Genomic DNA, 27,756 nt, shown 5'->3' on the forward strand with positions numbered 1-27,756 from the left:
ATGCTGCTGTTGTTCACTGGTATCATCTCCATGTTGTGTCTGCCACTGTCGGTCGTCGGCGCGGCTGATGTCAGGGACGCCCTGATATACAAAATGGAAATCTTTATTCCTCCCAAGGAGGGGAGGGACGAGACGGCGGACATTCTGCAGATTAAGAAGACAGTTGAGACCTGAAGGATATCACGGTTATCTTTGCATTTAAGGTTTGTACCATTAATCTAATTACAATTTAGAGCAAATTTGTTAACATTTCTCACTTGATTGAATGAATATTATTAGGTTTAAGTGATTTGAATGGGAGGTTAAGAAAATGGGTCCGGGCAATTAATGATATCATGAACATGTGAATGAGTGAGTGAGTTAAAATGTAACGTCACATTGGCAATTTTTCGGCCTTATAGAGGCGAGAAACATTTGTTTTAATTATAAGAAATATCTGTCGTAAAGGACAGTAAAACAATAGCAAGCTGTCACAATTTGAATCTAAAAGTTAACCATTTCGACTGAAGACTTTATTCAACACACAGATCAATAGTGTACGTCATACCATTCAAATACGAGCTTTTGACAGCAGTCATCAAGGTAGTGAATACGTAATTTACTGTAATATTCACAATGTACAATGTAATATAATGCTCAACAATACGTCCAGCATAATGCCTGATTATCCTTTGACACAACTGCACCAAACACGTGGATTTCTTTGTCTGTTGTAAATGTAATTATACAAATGGGGCGATGGAACTGAAAACAATTCGGGTAAAGCTCAGTGAAGATACTTTAATATGTTCTTATTATTGGTTGAACAGGAACTCGGAAGTCCGAGGATAGTTCTTGGTAAGTCACCATTGGAGAAAAAAGGCGACTATGCTTGTCGTAAGAGGCGACTAACAGGGTCGGGTGGTCACACTCGCTGACTTGGTTGACACATGTCATCGGTTCCCAATTGCGCATATCGATGCTAATGTTCTTTATCACTGGATCTAGACTCGATTATTTACATACCGCCGCCACATAGCTGAACGTTATCTTGTCCGAATAGCGCAGCTCCGATTGCCTGGTCCAGACAGTTTACATGCAGCTGTATATTGGTGAGTGCGGCGTAAAACGAAGCTAACTACTACTACTACTACTACTACTACTACTACTACTACTACTACTACTACTACTACTACTACTACTACTCCTACTGCTGCTGCTGCTGATGCTACCGGGCACCCGTGGCGAGCCACCTCCTCGTGGTGGGTGCTGGGTAACGCCAAGAGCTCGCCGATACCCCCGTTGTGGACCAGGGGGGATATTTGGTCCACCAACCCGTTTGCCATGGGTTGCGGCCCTGTGTCGGTGGAGGACGGGAGTCTGGGGGTTGAGGGCACTGGGGGCTTGTAAGCGTGTTCCCTTTGCTCAACATACCCCTTCGACCCTTACTTCACCTAGACGGGAGGTTGAATAGGCCCGGTTCAACCAATTAGCTGGTCATGCCAAGCCCTGTGCAAAGATTATAAAATTATTTATCATTGCACAAGTATGATTTGGAACTGATTTTGATTGATTTTGGTTTTGGCTTTAAAGTCTGAAACATGTTTGATGATGAATTATGTTGCTTTGAACTTTGCCTAGAGTCTTATGCCAGAAGGCGATGGCTCATGGGCCAATCTGGTAGTTTAATTATCTATAATTCTTCTACTGGAGTATATCATCCGGGTATCCTTGGGTGAGTGAGTGAGTGAGTTAATATTTAACGTCACATCGGCAATATTGCAGCCACATCGTGACGAGAACATACATGACAAAAAAGAATATATATGCATATTATGAACACCCTGTCTACGAAGGACAGTAAAACCACTAGACTATCACAGTTAATATTAAAACTAGTGTGGAAACTTATAAAAATATAACAGTATCATTATTTGGACAATACAATATAAAAACAGGCCATAGATCGCCAACACCAGAGGGTAGATCACCATACCAGGGACCATGGGGACTTACAGTACCTCTGCTACCTGCATGGTCCCTGGCTGGACTTACACCATCCCCCCAGCTGTTGGCGACTGTATGCTAGATTAGCCACAAATTAAAATGACACATATTCTACGATTAAAAAAGTGAAAGATTGAATCTGACTTAAATCGTTTTGGGACTTACATACCCTCTCAGGAGGACAATAATTTTATGGTACTTCAAACCCTTCGAGGATACAGCCACTAACAATCTCAGTTGCTAATTCAACTTCCAATCATAAAATACTTATTTATTTACATGTCAGTCAATAAATTCTATTCTTTTAAAAATGCAATAATCAAATGAGAACTTACATTACTAAAAAGGTCCTTCATAGTTCTTGATTTAAAATAATTGTCCCTTGTGATGGAATATTCAACACAGTCAAGCAAGACATGCTTGACCGTGATTATTTCATCACAAGGGACGCAGAACGGAGGGTCCTCACCTTTCAAAAGATATTCATGCGTATACCTAGTGTGGCCAATACGACATCGTCGTATAATGACCTCTTCAAATCTGGACCGACATCCCAAGTAGGTGTAACCAACAAATGGTTTTATTGCATGTAATTTATTGATACCTACTTGGGTGTCCCACTTCTTCTGCATGAGATCACGAATGTAAGATCTAATGGTGGCTTTATAATCACTGTAAGGAATAAGAAGTGGTGATACAGATTTGCTGAGCGCTGCTTTAGCAGCAAGGTCAGCCAATGTGTTACCAGAGATTCCAACATGGCTGGGTAACCAACAGAAGACGATGTCGTATTGGCCAGTTGCAAGATAGTTATAAAGTTCAATAATTTCTATTGAAAGTGGATGTTTACATGCTAGGTTTTTAATAGCCTGAAGGCAAGAAAGAGAGTCTGAATAGATTATGTACTGTTTATGTTTAGGATGTCTTTGGATATATTTAAGGGCTGTTAATATGGCGTTAGTTTCAGCTGTAAAAATAGAACTATTGTCTGGTAATCTAGAAGATATTGTTCTGGATCCAATGACAGTAGCATAAGCCACTGCGCCACCGCCCTTAGACCCATCTGTAAATAAGGATTTATAACCGCAATATTTATGTTTCAACTGATTATATTCTTGTTTGTATTGTAGTTCATTAGTTTCTGATTTTTTAAATGTCCTTAATGTTAGGTCAACTTGTGGCCTAACCAATTGCCAAGGAGGAGAAGAAAGAAGACGGGAAGGAGCTATGTTTTCCAGCTCAATGCCGGCCGAAGAAAGAAAGGGTTTAATTCTGTGTCCGAGAGGTGGAACAAGAGAACACTTTTTGTTGTATAAATCCTCGTAGAGAGGATTGAAAACACAGTTATATGCCGGGTTAGATTTGTTAGAGTATAGTTTTGTAGCATATTGTAAAGATAATTTTATACGTCGCTGAGTGACAGATGGCTCATCTGCCTCGACATAGAGACTGTCAACGGGAGAAGTTCGAAAAGATCCAAGACATAATCTTAGACCTTGATGATGGATAGAATCTAACATTTTGAGACTGCTTTTACAGGCTCCACCATATACAATGGAACCATAGTCAAGTTTGGAGCGAATGAGTGATCTGTATAAGTGAAGTAGGGTGGTTTGATCGCCTCCCCATTTTGAATTTGAAACAACTTTTAACAAGTCGAGTGCCTTCAAACATTTAACTTTAAAGGATTTAATATGTGGCAAGAACGTCAAGTGGGAGTCAAATATAAGACCCAGAAACTTGGCCTCTTTAACAACTTTAATAGGTGTGCCGTTAAGATACAGTTCAGGGTCCTTATGTGGTTTGTATTTACGGCAGAAATGTTTACAGTTAGTTTTTGACTTAGAAAATTTAAAGCCGTTTTCCAAACACCATTTATTTATCTTGTTCAGACACAACTGCATTTGCCGTTCAATAGTATGCATGTTTTTACCTCGACATGAAATGTTAAAATCATCCACAAAAAGTGATCCATCAGTTGAATCGTTTAAAACCTTTGATAAACTGTTTATCTTGATGCTAAAAAGTGTAACAGACAAAATACAGCCTTGTGGTACACCCTGATCCTGATTGTAATGATCAGACAGGGTAGAGCCCACGCGGACATGGAATTGTCTGTTATTTAAAAACTTGGCAATAAATTGAGGCAAACGACCTCGCAACCCGAAGTCATGTAAATCTCATAAAATGCCATATTTCCAAGTAGTGTCATATGAAAATTCATCCATAAAAAAATTCTTGTCATCTTTAGTGTCATATGCTTTTTCAAGATCAAAAAAGATAGACACAGAGTGTTGTTTGTTAATCAGTGCGTTTTTTACAAATGATTCTAAACGCACTAAGTGATCGACAATACTTCTGTTTTTGCGGAAACCACATTGTATATCTGTGATAAGGTTATTAGTTTCCAAGTACCAAACAAGTCGATTATTTATCATGCGTTCCATGGTCTTGCAAACAGGTCAAGGTCAAAGAATAGTGTGGTGGTCTTTCTCACGAGAGCCAATTTTTCTGTGAATTTGTGACTTTTGATGCAGTGTAATTGCTCTAAGAAGTGACAGAAGACGGGTGAAACTCCGGAGAAAAGGATCTGCAGAAGATTCTAACCGATAGACTCTCATCTTGAGTGAAAAGTGAGTTTTTATGGATCTACCCGCCTCCCAAGATTTTGTAAACACAGTAATGGCGTCGCCGGTAGCCACCTCAGTCGCTCAGACAAGACTCCGCACTGCTTGTCTCTCAGTCCTAGATGATAAAAAACGTCCCCTGGATGAAGACACGATTCTCATCTCCACCAAGAAACAGAAGGGTGCAACTGATTCTGATGAGAATATTATACATGTGAAGGGTGATAGGTGTGAGCAGGGTGAGTGCACGAAAACTGTGTCAGATGTATTAGATGCCATAAAGGACATGAAACTATACTTCAATGAAAGGTTTGCCTCCATGGAAAAGCGAGTTGAGAACAGGTTTTTCGATATGGAAAATAAAATGTTTGACAAATTTCAGTCGGTCTTAAAGGAAGAAATAAATTCAGTTAAAGAAGATATAGACTCACGATTCACTGATGTAAACAGTGAAGTAAACCGCTTGAAAGAAAATCATAATGAGCTTGAGCAGAAGGTTGAACGAGAAGTCAGGAATTGTAAGTCCTATGCTGAAGTAGCAGGCTCGCAGTCGATGTGCTATCGTAACATTGTCCTTAGGAATGTGCCTGAATCCAGAAATGAGAATGTGATCAACAAAGTGAACGGTGTGATCAAAGATGGTCTCCGGTTAGGGGAAATTAACATTGAGACAGCTGAAAGGAGGGAATCTCAGGGGTCAAAATATCCAGGGGTTATCGTTGCTACATGCAGGACAGCTGATGACAAAAGGTGTATACTCAGTCATAAGAAGAGACTACGTGACAGTGCCATGTATCACTCTGTTTATATTATGAGCGACAAGCCACTGCAACAGAGGATCATGGAGTCTAACATGAAGGTGATTGCCGAGACGGTTGGAAGAGGCTGCCTTAGGATGAATGGCAGTCGAGTGGAGAGGGTGGACTTTCAACGCAACGACAGGCGCGGGGATCGTCACAGTCAACGTGACAACGGTCCACTTCGCAGTCAGGACGATCGTGGCTCGCGAATACGAGGAGATCAACATGCACGTGGCAATGTTGATACACAGATATCACGTGATCACCACCGGGCCAATCAGGACACTGGACATCACTCGGATGAAGGTCATAGGTGGGAGCATGCACGCGGGAGAGCTAGGAGAGCCAATCAACGCCACTCTGACTAGGCCCGTTGCGGGTTCTGGAATGTGACGGGCTGGAGTGTGGACACTACTTCTGAAAACCATACGCTTCGTGAAACATTTGTACAACATCTTGATGTGGACATTCTAGGTTTAGCAGAAACGCACTTAATAAATGATAATAAAATAAAAGTTGATGGCTATACGTATTTTGGACAGAACAGAACACACATGCATCGTAAAGCCCGACGTGGGTCGGGTGGTGTTGGTTTCCTTATTAAGGACTCTTTCGTAGATAAATATACAGTGAGTATTTTAGACAGTTCAGTGGAAGGTATTTTGTGGATACAGCGTACGCATAAGACGTTTTCTAACTGTATATCTACGTACTGCGTGTGTTATCTTCCTCCTGAAAACTCAACGAGAAATGTGGACTCCTCGACATTTTTTGACTCACTATTAACCCAAGTTTTTAAATATCAAACTCAAAATATTAAATATATATGTGGTGATTTTAATAGCAGGTGTGGTGAAATGTGTGATTTTATAGAAGGGGTGGACATTCTACCCAATAGGCATGTTATAGACACTGTGGTGAATGGTAATGGTCGTTTGTTTATAGACTTTCTCATTAATGCCAATTTTTGTATTGTTAATGGGCGCAACGATTCTGCTACCTCTGATTTTACATATATCTCCTCTAGTGGTTCGTCTGTGGTCGATTACTGTTTAACTTGTTATGAACAGTTAGATAACATTTCCGATTTTCAAGTAATCAGACCCACGGAGCTGATTGATTGGGCTAAACTGGCCAGTGTTGTGGACACTCAATGTGTGTTGAAATTAGACCACTCAGTATTAGTATGGAAGTCATCGTTACAGGCCTGTTGTGATTATCCCGATACTATCGATCACCTGACGACTGGGGTTGGAACTCTGAAATATGACACAACGTGTGTGCCTGATAATTTCCTAGCTGGAGCCGAGGTGCGACATGCTGTCAAAGTTATCGTGGACAAGCTCGAAATGTCAGCCTCTAACCAATGCGACGTGGATGAAGCGTGTACTTCTTTTACAAACACTGTAATGCAGGAAATGTTTGAGAAACTACCTACAAAACGTGTCTGTTTCGACTCTAGGAATGGTAACAAGAAAAGAAGAACTAAAAAGCCTTGGTGGAATGAGGAACTTTCTCAAAAGTGGAATGAGATGTGTGCTGCGGAAAGAGAATGGTGTAATAATCATGGGTCCAGTAGAAGAAATCTTAAGTGTATTTATGTGATGAAACGTAAAGTGTTTGACGCTGGTGTGAAGAAAGCCAAACGGGCATATACTCGGGAATCTTTGGTGGAGCTAGAGACAATGTGTGATGCTAACAGTAAAGATTTCTGGAAGAAGATCGGGAGGGTGGGAGTTGGTTTTAATAGGAATAAAACCATTCCAATGGAAGTTAGACTTGACGATGGTTCTGTTTCGAAGGATTGATCGGTTGTCATGGAAACGTGGAGGAAATCCTACTCAACTCTGTTAAACGTCAATGCAAGTGCCACGCCCACAGAGACACAGCCCGAGAGTGATGACTCCCAAGCTAACGCAATACTTAACATGGATATCACTCTGGAGGAAGTCTACTCTGCTCTCTTACATGCAAAGACTGGGAAGGCTGTTGGTTATGATGGAATACCGGTTGAAGTACTGCGGAACGAGCAAAGTCTATTGTTTTTATATAACCTATTTTATACGTGTTTTAAAACGGCACAGATTCCGAGTGACTGGGGTAAAGGAATTATTAATCCGATACCAAAATCAAGTTCTAATGACACCCGTGACCCACTATCTTATCGAGGAATAACTATCACTAGCTCCCTTTACAAGCTTTATTGTAATATCTTAAATAATAGACTAAGTTCGTTTGTTGAATCCAGTGACCTGTTGATGGATGAGCAGAACGGGTTCAGGAGGAAGAGGTCTACCACTGAGCACATATATACTCTTACCTCACTGATAGAAACAAGGAAATCACTTGGGAAACAAACTTTTGTTGCTTTTATTGATTTCAGCAAAGCTTATGACAGCATTGACAGAGGTCTACTGTGGAATAGGTTGAAAGACTACAATATCAGCGGTAAAATGTATAATGCTTTAGTTTCACTGTACGAGAATGTGCAATCGTGTGTGCGGATAAATGGTTGTAGCACTGACTGGTTCAATGTCACCAGTGGACTGAGACAGGGCTGTCTTCTTTCTCCCCTACTATTCAACCTCTTTGTGAACAATCTTATCAGTGTTATGAAGGAACTTGGAATCGGCGTTTCCATTGATGGACAGCAACTTTCTGTTTTAGCCTACGCCGATGACATTGCTCTTTTAGCGGAGACTGAAAGTGATCTCAATATACTTCTGGATGTACTTGATAAATGGTGTGTGAGGAATAGACTGTCAGTCAATCCAGCTAAATCAAAAGTTGTGCATTTTAGAAGTCAATCTATGAAAAGAAGTGATGCTGTCTTTAGATGTGGTGCCTCTGATCTGGAAATTGTGGAATGTTACACTTACCTGGGATTGCTGTTAACGGGGTTTTTAGACTACAATAGGATGGGAAGGGCAGTTACAAGTTCAGCTAGCAGAGCACTCGGACTGTTAATCTCTAAATCTAAAATCTTAGGGGGTATGCTGTATGACACATACACCAAACTATATGATGCTATGGTCTGGTCAACTACTGACTACGGTTCGGCAATCTGGGGTCCGTATACAATCCCAGGAGTGAATGCTGTTCACAACAGAGCCATGCGGTTTTTCCTTGGAGTGCCTAAGTTCACACCTAACAGTGCGGTAATTGGGGAAATGGGCTGGACCCCTCCGTGTGTTCGCCAATGGTCAAGTGTTACCCGTTTTCATAAACATCTGTGCAATACTTCCCCGGATAGGCTGACACATAGAGTTTTCGAGTGGGCCAATAACAACGCGGGGAAGAAGAAAACGAACTGGAACCTGCGAGTTCACAAACATTTTAAGAAGTTTGACCTGGAACATTTTATTCCGCCCGACAATAGCTTCCACACAAATTTTATCGTCTCTGAAGTTTCAAAGTGCAACATGAATGTTTTTATAGAGCAATGGAAAGCTGATTTACAACGGCCTACAAGTAAGAGTGGATCAGGGGGTAACAAGCTCAGACTATATCACTCCTTTAAAACAGAGTTCCGAACAGAGTCCTATGTTAAAAGTTCGATGGCTACGCACCAGAGGAGCGCCCTGGCCAGAATGAGATGTGGTGTAGCCCCTTTAAAGCTAGAGACAGGAAGATACGAAAACCGTCCTCTTGAGATGAGAACATGCTTCCACTGCAACGACACCGTGGAAGATGAGAAGCACGTACTACTTCAATGTCCACTCTATAGTCATCTACAACAAAACCTTTTAACAAAATCTATAGAAACACGTCCTAGTTTTAGTTCTTTAAGCGATAATGAAAAACTGTCTTTCATCCTCTCCTGCCCTGATATCATGTTTGTAACTGCCAGAACCTGCTCTATTTTACTCAAAGAGAGAAGAAATTTTATTTATAATAATTAGTCGTTTATGCTTGATGTAATGACGCATTTTATGCTTCTATTTTATGTGTGTTTTACTTGGTATATTGATATTTTAGTAAGTCTCTCATAACCCTTTTGGGTGGCTCGTATATTTTAATCCCTTTTTTTAACATTGTAAAATTTATTGTAATATATGAGGTGAGACTGGAATAAACTATCTGTCTGTCTGTCTGTCTGCAAACACAGCTTGTTAATGAAATCGGACGATAATTGGATGGATCCGTATGATCACGTCCAGGTTTAGGTATTGGTACTACTATGGCGTCACGCCATGACGGAGGAAAGTTACCCGATGTCCAAATATCATCAAAAATATTGAGGAGAGTTTCTAGGCATGATTCTGGTAAGTGCTTCAGGAGTTGATAATGTATGTTATCAGCTCCAGTAGCAGTGTCATGAGCCTGATCAAGAGCAGTATGGAGTTCATGAATAGAAAACGTTTCATTATAATTTTCCCCATTATCAGAATTGAAATTAATAGTTTTCTTTTCTTGTTCTTTTTGATACTGCTGGAATTTAGGTAAATAATTAGAAGAGGAAGAGTGTTTAGCGAGTGTTTCGCCCAATTTATTTGTGATATCTGATTTATCAGTAAGTAATTGATCTCCATCTTTAAGATGATGGACAGTAGATTTAGTACCTTTACCTTTGATTTTCTGGATCATGTTCCATACCTTGGACATGGGTGTCCGAGAATTTATTTTAGATACATAATTTTGCCAAGATTGGCGTTTGTTCTGTTTAAAAGTACGCCGTGCTTTAGCATTTAAAATTTAAAATTTATTTAAATTATGCACCATAGGATGGCGACGGAAATAATGTTCTGCTTTTTTCCTTGCCTTCCTAGCTTGTTTGCAGTCATCGTTGAACCATGGTTTTCTTATGTGTGGAACTACAGAGGACTTTGGTATACACTCATCAGCTATGGAATTCAGTTCATCAGAAAAGCATTTAATAGCATCGGGAACGTCAATAAAACGTTCAGGTTTAAGTTTTTCAGCACACAGTGTTTCATATAAAGCCCAGTTAGTCTTTTTAAAATTTCGTCTTGATGATGGAGGAACATCAGATGGAGTTACAGCTTTTAACATAGTAGGAAAATGGTCACTTCCACAGAGGTCATCGTGGACTGACCATTCGAATTCATTTAGTAGTTCGGAAGTTGTCAGAGACAAGTCAAGAGCAGAATAGGTCCCTGTACCAGGATGTAAATACGTGCTGGAACCATCATTATAAATACACAAATCATTGTCAGAACAAAAGTCCTCCAACAATTTCCCTTTAGTGTTTGTAGTTACACTACCCCAGAGTGGGTTGTGCCCATTTAAATCTCCCATTCTTATACAGGGTTTCGGGAGCTGATCATATAGAGCTTGAAGATCAGTTTTAGCAAACGTCGAAGACGGAGAAATATAAAGAGAGCATAGCGTAAACGCTACATGTAACGTAATTCTCACTGCAACAGCCTGCATATTAGTATTAAGTGAAATAGGGCTTTGAATAACGTTTTGTTTGACTAGAATGGATGATCCGCCAGTGGCCCGATCACCCGGAGGTGCATAACAATGATATGTATTAAACTGACGAAAATTAAACGTATCTGTTTGTTTTAAATATGTCTCTTGGAGACATATCGCTGAAGGTGTAAAATCTTGGACTAATAGCTGTAATTCATGTAAATTAGTCCTCAATCCTCTGCAGTTCCACTGTACAATATTATTGGAATAAACTATCTTTTAGGGGGATTTATTGGGGATCTACCCCGCACTCTTTTGGAGGGCGACAAGCTATGTGCCCTAGAATGGACGTTTTCAGAAACGTCCATTTCTTCAAGAGACCCATATTTATTGTACAATTGAATTTTATTTTGTGATCCTTTAGGAGCTCTGCCACTTTGTTGTTTTGAAGCATCAGGCTTTGGCTTCGGTTTACTTTTCACCGTTTGTTGACTCTCAGCTGTCGATTGAGACTTTGAGTGTGACTGAGATGCTGATTTGTGATCAGAAGAAGTCTTTGAGGTATTAGGAAGTGATTCCTCAGTCTGTGATGATATAGCAGTGCACAAATGCTGTGGAGAGTCGCAATTGACCCAAGTCAAGGTAGTTTGACAGCCTGTGGTTGATGTTGTTTTAGAACTAGACCCCGATGATGTTTTTGCTACTGCAGCATAACTTTCTGTAAGTTCAGATCTCTTTACCAGTTTTTTGGCCTCAGAAAAGGGGATATTTTGTGTAAATTTTATTTTATTGATCTCCATTTGCTCTTTCCAAATTGGACACTGTTTAGAAAATGAAGAATGGTCGCCTGAGCAATTGGTGCATTTTTTATAATCCCTGTCACAATCTTCCGTTGTGTGTGTCTTCTCACCACAGTGAGCACACACAACAGACAATGTGCACGTATTTACACCGTGTCCATATTTCTGGCATTTAAAACACCTGAGCGGGTTGGGGATGTAGGTGTCAACTTGTATGTTACAATAGCCTGCCTTCACTGATTTGGGAGCATTTGGGCATGAGAAAGTGAACAGATGTGTATTTGTTTGGAACGTTTTATTGTTTCTTCGAGTAGAAAAGCGCTTGACATACAGCACACCTTGATCTTTCATTTCCGATCCTATGTCAATTTCGGACATATCAGCAAACAATCGATCTCGATCTCTGATGATACCTTTACTAGTGTTTAAGGTCTTGTGAGCAGAGACCGTGACCGGCATACCCTCGAAAGATGTCATGTTCATCAAGTTGGTTGCTTGCTGCTTTTTCCCGCACTCAACTAGCAAAGCACCCGAACGTAAACGTCTTATATTTTTCACATCCCCAGCAATACCTTGAATACCCTTCGATACTGCAAAGGGGTTCAACTTTAAAGGTGTCTTGTCAGGAGTCTCAATGACAACGAAACGCGGCCAATACTCAATCGATACAGCCGGTCTATGGTCAACATCAACAGGGTCAATATCAAGTGGACGTTTGGTTTTTTTTGTTGGGGTTTCATACGCCATAGTTAGTATAGTATGGTTCATCATCCGAGCTCCCCACCCACCACGGAGTATCACAAGGACAATGCTAGAGCAAGCGGGCCTCCAGCTTACAGCACCAAGGATACCCGGATGATATACTCCAGTAGAAGAATTATAAATAATTAATCCACCGGATTGGCCCATGAGCCACCGCCTTCTGGGCATAAGACTCTAGGCAAAATTCAGAACATAAAGATACATTTCAAAACCAGGAAAGTCGATGATTAATTTGGCCAAGACCAAAATTAAATATCCAAATCAAAATTGTGCAGTGACACACATATATATATATAGTTCATGCACAGGGCTTGGCATGACCAGCCGATTGGTTGAATCGGGCCCATTCAACCACCCGTCTAGGTGAAGTAAGGGCCGAAGTGGTGTGTTGGGCAAATGGAACGCAGTTAAAAGCCCAGCTGCCCTCAACCACCAGGATCCCGTCCTCCACCGACACGGGACGCAACCCACGGCAAACAGGTTGCCCAATTTAGTCGCCTCTTACGACCAGCAATGGGGTGCTGTGGACACATTCTGTCCCGGGTCCACACGGGAGAAGAGCACTTAGCGTTACCCAGCACCCACCACGAGGAGGTGGCTCTTCATGGGTGCCTGGGTATCCTTGGTGCTGCAAGGTGGAGGCCCGCTTGCTTTAGCACTGTCGTTGTGATACTACGTGGTGGGTGGGGAGCTCGGATGATGAACTATATGACACCAATCATGGCTTATAAAATATCCCCCCAAAAAACAAAAACGTTCACTTGAAATTGATCCTGTTGATACTGACCACAGACAGTCTCTATCGACTGAGTATTGGCCACGTTTCCTTGTTATTGAGACTCCCGACAACACACCATTAAAGCTGAACCCTTTGGCAGTATCTAAGGGTATTCAAGGTATTCCAAGAGATGTTAAGCACATTAGACGCTTACGTTCGGGTGCCTTACTAATTGAGTGCAGCAAGAAAGAACAAGCAACCAACTTGATGAGTATTGAATCTTTTGTGGCTATTTCCGCTCACGGTCTCTGCTCACAAGACCTTGAACACGAGTAAAGGTATCATCAGAGATCGTGATTGATTGTTTGCTGACATGACCAAACTTGATATAGATCAAGGTGTGCTGTATGTGAAGTGCTTTTCAACCCGAAAAAACAATGAAATATTCCAAACAAATACCTATCTTTTTTTCTTTTTCATCGCCAAACGCTCCCAAATCAGTGAAGGCAGGTTACTGCAATATCCAAGTTGAAACCTACATCCCCAACCCACCCAGATGTTTTAAATGCCAGAAATATGGACACGGTGTAAATACTTGCACATTGTCTGTTGTGTGTGCTCACTGTGGTGAGAAGACACACACAACAGAAGATTGTGACCGTGATTTTAAAACAATGCACCAACTGCTCAGGCGACCATTCTTCTTCTTCGAAACAGTGTCCAATCTGGAAAGAGCAAATGGCAATACACAGACTAAAGTTTATCCAAAACATCTCTTTTTCTGAGCCAAAAAAACTGGTGAAGAGATCTGACCTTACAGAAAGGTATGCTACAGGAGCAAACACATCATCTGTGCGCAGCTCTAAAATAACAAAACCATCTACAAGCTGCCAAACTACCTTGACTTGGGTCAATTGCGACTCTCCACAACCTTTATACCCAGCTATGTCATCACAGACTGAGGAATCACTTCCTGGAACATCAAAGTCTTCTTCTGATCATAAATTATCTTCACAGTCACGCACTGAGTCTCAATCGACAGCTGATAGACAACAAACTGCTAAAGGTAAACCTAAGCCAAAGCCTGATGCTTCAAAACAACAAAGTGACAGAGCTCCTAAAGGGTCACAAAATAAAATTCAGTTGTACAATAAATATGGGTCTCTTGAAGACATGGACGTATCTGAAAACGTCCATTCTAGGGCACATAGCTTGTCGCCCTCCAAAGAGTGCGGGGTAGATCCCCAATAAATCCCCCAAAAGATAGTTTATTCCAATAATATTGTACAGTGGAACTGCAGAGGATTGAGGACTAATTTACATGAATTACAGCTATTAGTCCAAGATTTTACACCTTCAGCGTTATGTCTCCAAGAAACATATTTAAAACAAACAGATACATTGGACCTTCGTCATTTTAATGCATATCATTGTTTTTCACCTCCGGGTGATAGGGCCACTGGCGGATCATCCATTCCAGTCAGACAAAACGTTATTCAAAGCCCTGTTCCACTTATTACTAATATGCAGGGTGTTGAAGTGAGAATTACGTTACATGTAGCGTTTACACTATGCTCTCTTTATATTTCACCATCCTCGGCGTTTGCCAAAACCGATCTTCAAGCTCTATATCGTTAGCTCCCGAAGCCCTGTATTATAATGGGAGATTTAAATGGGCACAACCCACTCTGGGGTAGTGTAACTACACTAAAGGTAAATTGTTGGAGGACTTTTGCTCTTCCAATGATTTATGATTTATGTTCTTCTGCTCTTGACTTGTCACTCACAAATTCAGAACTACTAAATGAATTCGAATGGTCAGTCCATGATGACCTCTGTGGAAGTGACCATTTTCCTACTATATTAAAATCTGTAACTCCATCTGAAGTTCCTCCATCATCTAGGCGGAATTTTGAAAAGGCTAACTGGGTTTTATATGAAACACTGTGTGCTGATGCTATTAAATGCTTTTCTGATGAATTGAACTCAAAAGCTGATGAGTGTATAGCAATGTCCTCTGCAGTTCCACATATTCGAAAACCATGGTTCAGTGATGACTGTAAACAAGCTAGGAAGGCAAGGAAAAAAGCAGAACATTATTTCCGTCGCCATCCTATGGCACATAATTTAAACAAATCTAAAATTGTAAATGCTAGAGCACGGCATTAAACAGAACAAATGCCAATCTTGGCAAAATTATGTATCTAAAATAAATTCTCGGACACCCATGTCCAAGGTATGGAACATGGTCCAAAAAACTAAAGGTAAAGGTACTAAATCTACTGTCCATCATCTTAAAGATGGAGATCAATTACTTACTGATAAATCAGATATCGGAAATAAACTGGGCGAAACCCTTGCTAAACACTCTTCCTCTTCTAATTATTTACCTAAATAGGAGCAGTATCAAAAACATCAAGGAAAGAAAACTACTAATTTCAACTCAGATAATGGGGAAAATTATAATGAAACTTTTTCTATTCATGAACTCCATACTGCTCTTGATCAAGCTCATGATACTGCTACAGGAGCTGATAACATACATTATCAACTCCTGAAGCACTTACCAGAATCCTGTTTAGAAACGCTCTTATCAATTTGTGATGATATTTGGACTACCGGGAAATTTCCTTCTTCATGGCGTGATGCTATAGTAGTACCAATACCTAAACCTGGACGTCATCACACGGATCCATCCAATTATCGTCCGATTTCGTTAACTAGCTGTGTTTGCAAAACCATGGAACGCATGATAAATAATCGACTTGTTTGGTACTTGGAAACAAATATTCTAATTACAGATATACAATACGGTTTTCGGAAAAACTGAAGTACAGTCGATCACTTAGTGCGTTTAGAATCATTTGTTAAAAACGCACTGATCAATAAACAACACGCTGTCTCTGTCTTTTTATATCTTGAGAAGGCATATGATACAACATGGAAATATGCCATGTTAAGGGATTTAGATGACTTCGGTTTGCGAGGTCGTTTGCCTGAATTCATAGCCAACTTTTTAAATGACAGACAGTTCCAGGTCCGTGTAGGTTCTACCCTGTCTGATCATTAAAATCAGCATCAGGTTGTTCCACAAGGCAGTGTTCTGTCTGTCACATTATTTAGTATTAAGATCAACAGTTTATCTAAAGTTTTAAACGATTCAACTGATGGATCGTTATTTGTGGATGATTTTAATATTTCTTGTCGTGGAAAAAACATGCATCCTATTGAACGGCAACTGCAGTTATGTTTAAATAAAATAGATAAATGGTGTCTTGAAAATGGCTTCAAAGTTTTTAAATCAAAAACCAATTGTATACACTTCTGCCGTAAATATAAACCGCATAAAGACCCAGAACTATTTAGTGGCAAACCTATCAAAATTGTCCAGGAAGCTAAGTTCTTGGGACTTATTTTTGATTCATATTTGACTTTTTTGCCGCATATTAAGTCCCTAAAAGCCAAATGCTTGAAGTCTCTCGATTTATTAAAGGTTGTTTCAAATGCAAAATGGGGAGGGGATCAGACTACCCTCCTTCACTTAAATAGACCGCTCGTGCGATCGAAACTTGATTACGGCTCCATGGTATATGGTGGAGCTTGTCAAAGCAGCCTGAAACTACTTGATCCTGTGCACCACCAAGGCCTATGACTTTGTTTCGATTCTTTTAGAACCTCTCCTATCGATAGTCTGATGAGCCTTCTCTCAACCAACGCCGTATAAAACTATCTTTACAGTACATTACAAAATTAGCTTCTAATGAGTCTAATCCTACATTTAATTGTGTCTTTAATCCTCTTATGAGGATTTGTACAACAAAAAGTCTTCTCTTGTTCCGCCTCTTGGGCTCAGAATAAAGCCGTTTATTGCTGCTGCTGGTATTGAGCTGGACAATATAGCTCCTTTCCGTCTTCTTTCCTCTCCCCCTTGGCAGGTCGACCTAACATTAACATCATTTAAAAAATCAGAAACGAATGAATTACAGTATAAACAAGAATATAATCAATTGAAGCATAAATATAGCACTTATAAATCCTTATTTACAGATGAGTCCAAGGCCGGTGGTGCAGTGGTTTGTGCCACTGTCATTGGCTCCAGGACAATATCGTCTAGATTACCAGACAATAGTTCTATTTTTACAGCAGAAGCCAACGCCAGACTAACAGCTCATAAATATATTCAAATACACCCTGAACGTAAACAATATATAATATATATATTCCAACTCTCTTCCTTGCCTTCAGGCTATTAAAAATACTTCTCGTAAACATCCAATTTTAATTGAAATTACTGAACTGTATAATACTCTTGCTACTGGCCAATACGACATCGTCTTTTGTTGGTTACCCAGTCACGTAGGTATTTCTGGGAATGTGATGGCTGACCTTGCTGCAAAAGCAGCACTCAACAAATCTGTGACACCACTTCTTCTTCCATACTCTGATTGCAAAGGAAGCATTAGAACCTACATCCGTGATCTGATGCAGAAGAAGTGGGACACCCAAGTAGGTTTAAATAAATAGCATGAAGTAAAAGCGTATATTCGTTATACCTACTTGAACTGTCACTCCAGATTTGAAGAAGTTATTTTACGACGATGTCGTATTGGCCATACTAAATATACTCATTCATACCTATTGAAAGGTCAGGATCTTCCGTTTTGCATCCCTTGTGATGAGAGAACTACGGTCAAGCATATCCTGCTTGACTGTGTAGAATTCTCCATCATAAGGGGTAAATATTACAATGTGAAAACAATTAAGGACCTTTGTAACAGCGTAAGTTCTCATTTAATTCTTGGCTTTTTAAAAGAAATTGATTTCATCACTGAATTGTGATTATTATGTTCTATAGATAGTTGCATTTTAATTCATGGTACTTGAGATTAGTAACTTGAATTGTTAGTGGCTGTACCTTCAAAGGGGGTTGAAGTACCGTAAAATTATTGTCCTCCTGAGAGGGTACGTAAGTCCCTAAACATTTCCTGTACGTTTAGACTTCCACTGTTTTAAATCGTAGCATATGTGTATTTTTATTTTTTGGCTAGATGTGACTAAATTACTAACAGCTGAGGGGATGATGTAAATCCAACTAGTTTCCTTGGTGGTAGCAAAGGCACTGTATGTCCCCATGGCCCCTAACATGGTGATCTACCTTCAGTTGTTGGCAATCTATTGCCTGATTTTATGCTGTATTGTCCGAATAGTGATATTAGTTTTACCTTTCCACGCTAGTTTTAATTCAAATTGTGATAGTCGAGTTGTTTTACTGTCCTGTCCAGATTTTATAATATACACATAATCCTTTTCTTTGTTAAATGTTCTGGTCACAATAGTGAGTGAGTGAGTTAATACTTAACGTCACATTGGCAATATTTCAGCCATATCGTGACGAGAACATTTTGATACTGAAATGAAATATGTATACATTATAAAATCCTGTCGTCAAAGGACAGTGAAACCACTAGAGCATCACATTTACAATTACAGCTAGTGTGGAGAGTTAAAACAATTACCACTATTCGGACAATACAACATAAAATACGGGCTGCAGATCACTGAAGGTAGATCACCATACTAGGGGCCATGGGGACTTACAGTACCTTTGCTACCTGCGTGGACCCCCGATGGATTTACACCATCCCCTCAGCCGTTGGCGATTATACTGAAAGTTAGCCATTATTAAAAACAACAAATATACTACGACTAAAACTTTGGTCGTACTAAATTTACATAGAATGTTTTGGACTTACGTACCCTCTCAGGAGGACAATAATTTTACAATACTTCAACCCCCCTCGAGGGTACAGCCACTAACAATCTCAGTTATTAATCTAGACTACCAATATTAAAATATTTATCTATTTACAATTCTGATAACAAATCTAATTTTTTTAAGAAGGCAATAATTAAATGAGAGCTGGTATGAGTAAAAAGATCCTGCATAGTTCGTGAGTTAAAATACTGATCCCTTGTGATGGAATACTCTACACAGTCAAGCAGTATATGCTTGACTGTGATTCTTTCATCACAAGGGATGCAGAACGGAGGATGCTCACCTTTCAAGATGTATTCATGAGTTAGTGTGTTAGTGCACACGCTAGTGCACCACAGTCTTTGGAACCATCTGTAAATAAGGGTTTGTAATTACTATATTTAATTTTTAATTGATTATATTCTTGTTTATATTGTAATTCATTAGTTTCTGATTTTTTAAATGAAGTTAATGTTAGGTCGACTTGAGGTCTAACCAGCTGCCAAGGAGGAGAAGAAAGAAGACGGGATGGAGCTATGTTTTCCAGCTCAATGCCGGCCGAAGAAAGAAATGGTTTAATTCTATGTCCTAGGGGCGGGACAAGCGAGGATTTCTTGTTGTATAAATCCTCATAAAGGGGATTGAAAACACAGTTATAGGCAGGGTTAGATTCATTAGAGTATAATTTAGTAATGTACTGTAAAGCTAACTTTATACGGCGCTGCTCAAGAGATGGTTCATCAGCCTCAACATAGAGACTGTCAACGGGAGAAGTTCTAAAGGACCCAAGACAAAGTCTTAGACCTTGGTGGTGGATAGAGTCTAGTAGTGTTTCACAAGCTCCACCATATATGATGGATCCGTAATCTAGTTTCGAAAGGATAAGTGATCTATATAAGTTAAGCAGGGTAGTTTGATCTCCTCCCCATTTAGAATTTGAAACAACTTTTAACAAATCTAGTGCCTTCAGACAGTTGGCAGTGATTTAATATGCGGCAAAAACGTCAAGTGGGAGTCGAAAATAAGACCCAGAAACTTGGCCTCCTTTACAACTTTGATAAGTGTATTGTTTAAATACAGTTCAGGGTCCTTATGCGGTTTGTATTTGCGGCAAAAATGTATGCAGTTAGTTTTGGACTTTTGGAAAATTTAAAGCCATTTTCTAAACACCATTTATTTATTTTGTTTAAACATAACTGCAGTTGCTGTTCAATGGTATGCATATTTTTCCCACGACAAGAAATATTAAAATCATCCACAAAAAGTGATCCATCAACTGAATCGTTTAAAACCTTGGATAAACTATTGATCTTAATACTAAACAATGTGACAGGCAATATACTACCCTGCGGAACACCCTGATGCTGACTATAATGGTCAGACAGGGTAGAACCCACTCGAACTTGAAACTGTCTGTCATTTAAAAAGTTCGATATAAACTGAGGCAAACGGCCTCGTAATCCAAAATCATGTAAACCTTTTAAAATCCCATGTTTCCGTGTTGTGTCATATGCTTTTTCTAAATCGAAAAAGATTGACACTGCGTGTTGTTTATTAATTATGGCATTCTTAACAAAAGACTCAAAACGCACCAAATGATCGATAGTACTTCTGTTTTTACGGAAACCACACTGTATATCTGTTATTAGGTTATTGGTTTCCAAGTACCAAACAAATCGATTATTTATCATGCGCTCCATGGTCTTGCAAACGCAGCTAGTTAGTGAAATTGGCCTATAATTGGAAGGATCAGTATGATCACGTCCAGGTTTGGGAATGGGAACAATTATAGCATCTCGCCAAGACGAGGGAAAGTTTCCAGACGTCCAAATATCATCAAAAATGTTTAAGAGCGTTTCTAAACATGATTCTGGTAAGTGCTTCAGGAGTTGATAATGCACATTATCAGCTCCTGTAGCAGTATCATGAGCCTGGTCAAGAACAGTACGAAGCTCACGGATCGAAAATACTTCATTGTAATCTTCCCCATTATCTGAAGTGGAATTTATAGGTGTCCTTTCTTGTTGGTTTTTATACTTTGGAAACCGGGGTACATAATTCGACAAGGAAGAGTGTCTGGCCAAAGCTTCTCCAAGTTTATTTGCAATGTCAGATTTACTAGTTAATATTTGGTCTCCGTCTTTAAGATGTTTAATGCTAGATTGTGAGCCCTTGCCCTTGATTCTCTGGATCATGTTCCATACTTTTGATATCGGCGTACGCGAATTGATTTTCGACACATAGTGTCGCCAAGATTGACGTTTATTTTGTTTGAAGATACGTCGTGCTTTTGCATTTAATATTTTGAATTTGTTCCAATTATGGACCATAGGGTGACGACGGAAATAATGCTCAGCCTTTTTCCGTGCCTTCCTAGCCTGTTTGCAGTCGTTGTTGAACCATGGTTTTCGTATGTTTGGAATCGTAGAGGACTTTGAAATGCAGTCATCGGCTATTTTGTTCAGTTCATCAGAAAAGAGTTGGACGGGGTCAGGAACTCCCATAAACAGTTCAGGCTTCAATCTGTTGGATGAAAGTGATTCAAACAAAAGCCAGTCAGCTTTGGTAAAGTTCCTTCGTGACAAAGGAGGGACGTCAGATGGACATATAGCTTTAAGAATAGTTGGAAAATGGTCACTTCCACACAAGTCGTCATGGACTGACCATTCAAACTCACCCAGCAGAGTAGAGTCAGTAATTGATAAGTCAAGGGAAGAATATGTTCCTGTACCAGGATGTTGGAATCATCATCAAAGAGACAGATATTGTTGGCAGAAATAAAATGTTCTAGTATGTTACCTTTGCTGTTTGTATGTGTACCTCCCCACAAGGGATTGTGTCCATTCATATCGCCCATGATGATACAGGGCTTAGGAAGTTGGTCATAAAGTGCCTGCAGATCGACAGGCTGCACAGAAAAGGAAGGAGGAAGATAGAGAGAGCACAATGTAAAAACAATGTGCATCGTTACACGGACAGCAACGGCTTGAAGATGGGTATTTAGAGGAACAGGACTGTGAATGGTGCCCTGTCTCACTAATATTGAAGAACCTCCAGCTGCTTTCGGCCCAGAAGGAGAAAAGCAGTGATATGGAGTATACTGTCGTATATCGATGTGATCGTTTTCTTTAAAATATGTTTCTTGTAAACAAAATGCTGATGGCTTAAAATCTTGTATAAGTAAATGTATATCATTAAAATTGTTCTTCAGTCCCCTACAATTCCATTGAATAATAGTATTGGAAGTGTTCATGGAGGCTTAACTGGAGATCGTGATTGGGAGGAGTGTTCACTCCTATGAATTGGTTGTGAAGGAGGAACGTCTATTTCCAGAGGTTCATAAGAGTTATGAACCTCAACAGATGCAAGAACTTGAGTGGGCGTCTCCACGTTAGTGAGCGCCTTTCGTCTTTTCTGTACTTTCTTTTTCTCTTTTCTAGTTAGAGTTGCATCATCGGCATGTGTACTTTCCATGGAGTGAGATGGTACATCACGAGTAGGATTGTCTGTTTGTGAAGTGGTTGATTTCATATTACTTTTCTGAGACATGTCAGAGGGTTGGTGCAGTACAGTCTGGTCATCCTTGACCCAGGAGATGTCGGTCTGACATAACACGGAGACTGTCTTACAAACTCGAGTGGAGGATGCAATTGCTGCGGTTTATGTTTTTACACATGTTTGAGCAGGAGATGGTACTAGTTTTTTTGCTTCTTGGTAGGTTATGTTGTTTGTGTGCTTAATTCTTAAGATTTGGGCTTCAAGTTCAAACGATGGACAGGATTTACACGCCATGTGATCATCATTGCAGTTAGCACATTTGAGGTCATTTGTGCACTCAGAGCTATCATGGGCTCCAGGGCAACGGCAGCATACTACCATCTTGCTACGGCAGAACTTTGCACCATGACCAAACTTTTGACACTTAAAACATCGGAGTGGATTTGGTACATAAACCTCCACCCCGATGTTGAAATATCCAGCCTTTAGTGATTTAGGTATTACAGGTTGAGAAAAAGTGAAAAGATAGGTGTTGGTTTTAACAAAGACACCATCTTGTACTTTTCTGAAAAAACGTTTTACATGTGTGACTCCTTGAGATTTTAATTCAACAGCAATTTCCTCCTCGCTCATATCAGAAAGACAGCGAGCAACATCTCTCACAATGCCTCTGCTCGTGTTCAGTGTCTTGTGCACTGAAACAACAACGGGAGTATTAACAAATAGTTGTAAGCTTAACAGATTGACTGATTGTTGTTTCCTCAACCACTCCACTGGTAAGGCACCAGTCCGTAGTCGTGTGACATTCTTAACATCTCCACAGACACCTCTAATGCCCAGTGAGATAGCAAACGGGTTAAGTTTTAAAGGACTTCCGTCAACTGATGCAATTGTGATAAACCGTGGCCAAGAATCAGAAATATCTGGAGCTACCTCCTCATCAGACGAGAGCATATCTACATGTCTGCGTTTAGTTGCTTTGTAGGAACCAGGTGAATTGTATTGAGACATGGTATAACATACGAATTCAGCACCCCTGCTACCCACCCACCACGGAGTGTCAACAAGGACGGTGTCAATTTGCACCGGATCTCCAGGATGCTAACACCAGGAATACAGGGGTGGTATACTCCAGTAAATATGACATGAATAGCTATATTTGTCCAAAAGATTAGTTGTCAGGCTGGTTCGGCCCATAACAATAATCCAAAGACATATAGAATTCAGCGGTCAACATCGCCAGATTGGCCCATGAGCCACCGCCTTCTGACATAGGACTCTAGGCAATTTCCTCGATGCAGAGAAATAAAATCTGACTTTGAACAAGACCCAATACCCAACAGTATAATGAAAATGTGCAAAAATAATCCCCATGCACAGGGCCTGGCGTGACCAGCCGATTGATAGAACCGGGCCCATTCTACCACCCGTCTAGGTGAAGTCAGGGCCAAAGTGGTGTGTTGAGCAGTAGGAACACTGGTCCTGCTCCTATGCCCTCAACCACCAGGATCCCCTTCTCCACCGACACAGGGCCGCATCCCACGGCAAACGGGTTGGTGGACCAAACATGCCCCCGGGTCCACAACGGGGGGTTGGCGAGCACTTAGCGTTACCCAGCACCCACCACGAGGAGGTGGCTCGCCACGGTTGCCTGGTCACAATATGGCTGAGATGTTGCCGATGTGACGTTAAATATTAACTCACTCACTCATGCATACCTTTTAAAAGGTGAGGATCCTCCATTTTGTATCCCTTGTGATGAGAGAGTCACGGTCAAGCATATTCTGCTCGACTGTGTTGAATTCTCCATCACAAGGGATCAATATTTCAATGTCAAAACCGATCTTTTCACAAACGTCAGTTCTCATTTAATTATTGTTGTTTTAAAAGAAGTTGATTATTTTGTTGAGTTATGAATGATGTGTTCTGTAGATAGATGTATTTTAATTATTGGAAGTTTAATTTCGTAACTGCTTGTTTGTGGCTGTATCCTTGAAGGGGGTTGAAGTACCGTAAAATTATTGTCCTCCTGAGAGGGTACATAAGTCCCTAAACATTACAGTAAATTTAGATTTTCCACTGTTTTAGTCGTAGCATATGTGTATTTTTAATTTGTGCCTAGATGTGTCTAAATTGCTAATACCTGAGGGGATGGTGTAAATCCAACTGGGGTCCATGGAGGTAGCAAAGTCACTGTAAGTCCCCATGGTCCCTAGTACGGTGATCTACCTTCAGTTGTTGGCAATCTATAGCCTGATTGTAGATTGCATTGTCCGAATAGTGATATAAGTTTTACCTTTCCACGCTAGTTTTAATCCCATTTGTGATATTCTAGTTGTTATACTGTCCGTCGTTGACAGGTTTTTACCATACATATATTTTATTTCAGTATTAAATGTTCTCGTCACGATATGGCTGAGATATTGTCGATGTGACGTTAAATATTAACTCACTCACTCACTCACTAGTGCTACTGCTGCTGCTGCTGGTCCTGATACTACTATTCTACAAGTAGAGGTCAGCCCAATGAAATCATTAAACCCCTTCGTATACGGTACACCTTTCAGTGCTTGAAGTGGAGAAGGCATGCAGCTGGCCCCAGATGACAAGCTTCCTTTCACGGAAGGGATATGAGTACAGCGTCGTACCACTATCCCGCTGCATTGACTATGCCCACGGACTTGGTTTAAAGTTGCCCGATGACTTATGGATATATTCTTTCAAAGATGAAAATCTTACCATGATTACTAAGATATTTCCTGTGGGAGGTAAGAACTAAATTTCAGAAGTGCCATGTTGTCACAAGGTTATTGTAAGTAGTGTCACGCGTTATTGCCTTGGGTAAATATCTATCCACTATACCCTTACCCTATACCCTTACACTACACCCTTACACTATACCCTTATTCTACACCCTTACACTATACCCTTACACTACACCATGAAATTACATCCTTACACTATACCCTTATTATACACCCTTACACTATACCCGTACACTATACCCTTACACTACACCCTTACACTATACCCTTACGCTACACCCTAAAATTACATCATTACACTAAACCCTAACACCCCGCCCTTACACTACATCCTTACACTACACCCTTACACTATACCCCTACACTATATCCTTAGGCTATACCCTAACAGTCCGCATTACATCTGCCAACAGACTATCCGTGACTAATATGACACCCGACAGCATTATACCATTTCCAGAAGCACAGGTGAACGTAACAAGAGCCAAGGTGCTCTGAAAGATGATCGTTTCTGGAAGTGGGTACGTTATCACCTGTAGCAATAGTGGTTAGGTTGCCACTTAATCATTGAAATCGCCGCGTTTCATTGTTTGAAAGAGGCTGTCCTCTGCATGGTATTGCATCGTGTACGTACGGTAATCTTGTAATCAGAACAGTGTTATCCCTCGTCTGAAAGATTTCTGATTGAATACCATCTCAATGTGTTGAAATGTAGCGACGTCACAAGAATCCTCAAATATATCCTACCTCAGGTATGATGTGATGTTCTCAAGGCTGTAGCATTGCTCAAAGTGGACACACTAGTGAATCTCATAAAGAACCCCTCTTGTGTTGTGGCTTATTCGCCTATGACAGATGCAGTGTTGTGATGGACTGTTGATCGTCACCATACCATGACACATTTATTTTGTCTTTCCATGTAATGACATTTCATTCGCGTCAGTATTTTTTAAGCTGAACGTAGAGCACGTAGATATGGTTGTGTTACGTTTTTGTTTGGGCATACATATACTTATTTTATGCAATGGCTGAAACAACAGTTCATGTAAGTTTTGGATAATACATTTACCAAGTCAAAAGGATTTCAGAAAGGACAAAAATAACTATTACTTGCAGATTTTTACTGCACTTCTATAAATAGCCAAGATACGTCATGAATGTCGTTTTGTTGTTTTTGTGTCACAACATTTCGTGTATTATTTGAGCATCATTGACAATAAAAGCAGATGGAGTTGTTTTGTAAAAGCTTAAGATCATATACTGACAATCAAAAGTTTAGGTTGACCATCGTAAATGCAGCCACTTACTTAAGTAGATTGTTTTTAAGTCCTTTTAGCAAAAGTTTCGTCACTGTTTTTATTGTCGTGAATTCAAGAAAATATGAAACGTCATAAAAACTGGTGAATTCGTGAAAACACTTTACACCAACAGTGCACGTACACGATATTTGGACATGCCGCACACCAATTTGATGAATGTTCCTCGTGCAGTGCATGTGCATAAGGTTGGCAGTTGGTTTCCCTGAGTTGGTGGAAAGATTCGTCTTCGAAGTGACCATATATACAGACATAACATGTAATGAGTGTTTTATGTGAGTCTAAACTTTTGATGGAGAGCATATGAACAAAAGTTTTTATTGAAATACTACGTGAAAGACATCATCACCCATCAAGTTTTTTCCAGACTTGACAACAATTGAATATGATGACAGGCTGAAACTGACATTTGAGCAGGACCGAGCCATATTGAAAACTGGTCAGACGGGAGCATGCTTCAGAGTTCTCGCAGAGTACCCGGTTAAGGTGAGGATCTCTGTAACAGTTATCTTTCTGAAACAGTTATCTTGCTTTCTCTCTGCTTACGTTCTATGTCAACAAAAATCACTGATGATTCTGTTAGAAGGCTTGGGTTAGAATAATGGCCTCCATGTTTGTATTATGAGGGGATTAATGGGATCGGGTTGTCAGGCTCTCTGACTTGGTTGAAACATATGGCATCGTTTCCAATTACCCAGGTCGATGCTTATGCCGTTGATCACTGGATTATCTGGTCCAGATGCAATTATTTATAGACCACCGTCATTTAGTTATACTATAGGGAAGTAAACTCACTGTTAAATTTATTGTATTATTTGTGATACTGTGTGAAAAACACTCCAATTCTTTCAACCCAATTACCAGTTATCTTTGGCGGTAATGGGTCATGTGCTTTAGTATTTAAAGTAATTGATAACGTGACAGTGATATAATAATATCGAAGGACTTAGGTAGTGCTCATAAGGGTAATGGGTAGAATGATTGATATAATTTCTGTCGTTTTCTCGTATGTTTAAGTCAGTGTTGTTGTTTTCTGCTCATAGACCATCTGAACATTTTCGTGTCTAGCAAATCAAAACGACGTGTTATTATATTCACATTTTCAAATACTTTCAGTTGGTATACTTCGCCCCAGTCAGCCCAACGCAGATACAAGCGATTGAAAAAATTTTGCAAGCACCTGGTATCCAGGAGAATGAAGCAACACGTATAGAGAACCTTGCCAGTTACACTGCAGTGTGCCAGGGAGACTAAACACGTGATTGGACACGTTTCAGAACACAACACTCCTGTGGCAGACGCGCAACATTTACAATATATTGTGCTGAATAAACACATTTATATCATCGA

General features: G+C 40.1%; 1 pseudogene; it reads left to right on the top strand.

The window, feature by feature from the left end:
• Positions 1–27,756, top strand: LOC137255638 (uncharacterized; annotated as a pseudogene).

The sequence above is a fragment of the Haliotis asinina genome, chromosome 11 (assembly GCF_037392515.1).
Source record: "Haliotis asinina isolate JCU_RB_2024 chromosome 11, JCU_Hal_asi_v2, whole genome shotgun sequence".
In the NCBI taxonomy this organism is placed as follows: Eukaryota; Metazoa; Mollusca; class Gastropoda; order Lepetellida; family Haliotidae; genus Haliotis; species Haliotis asinina.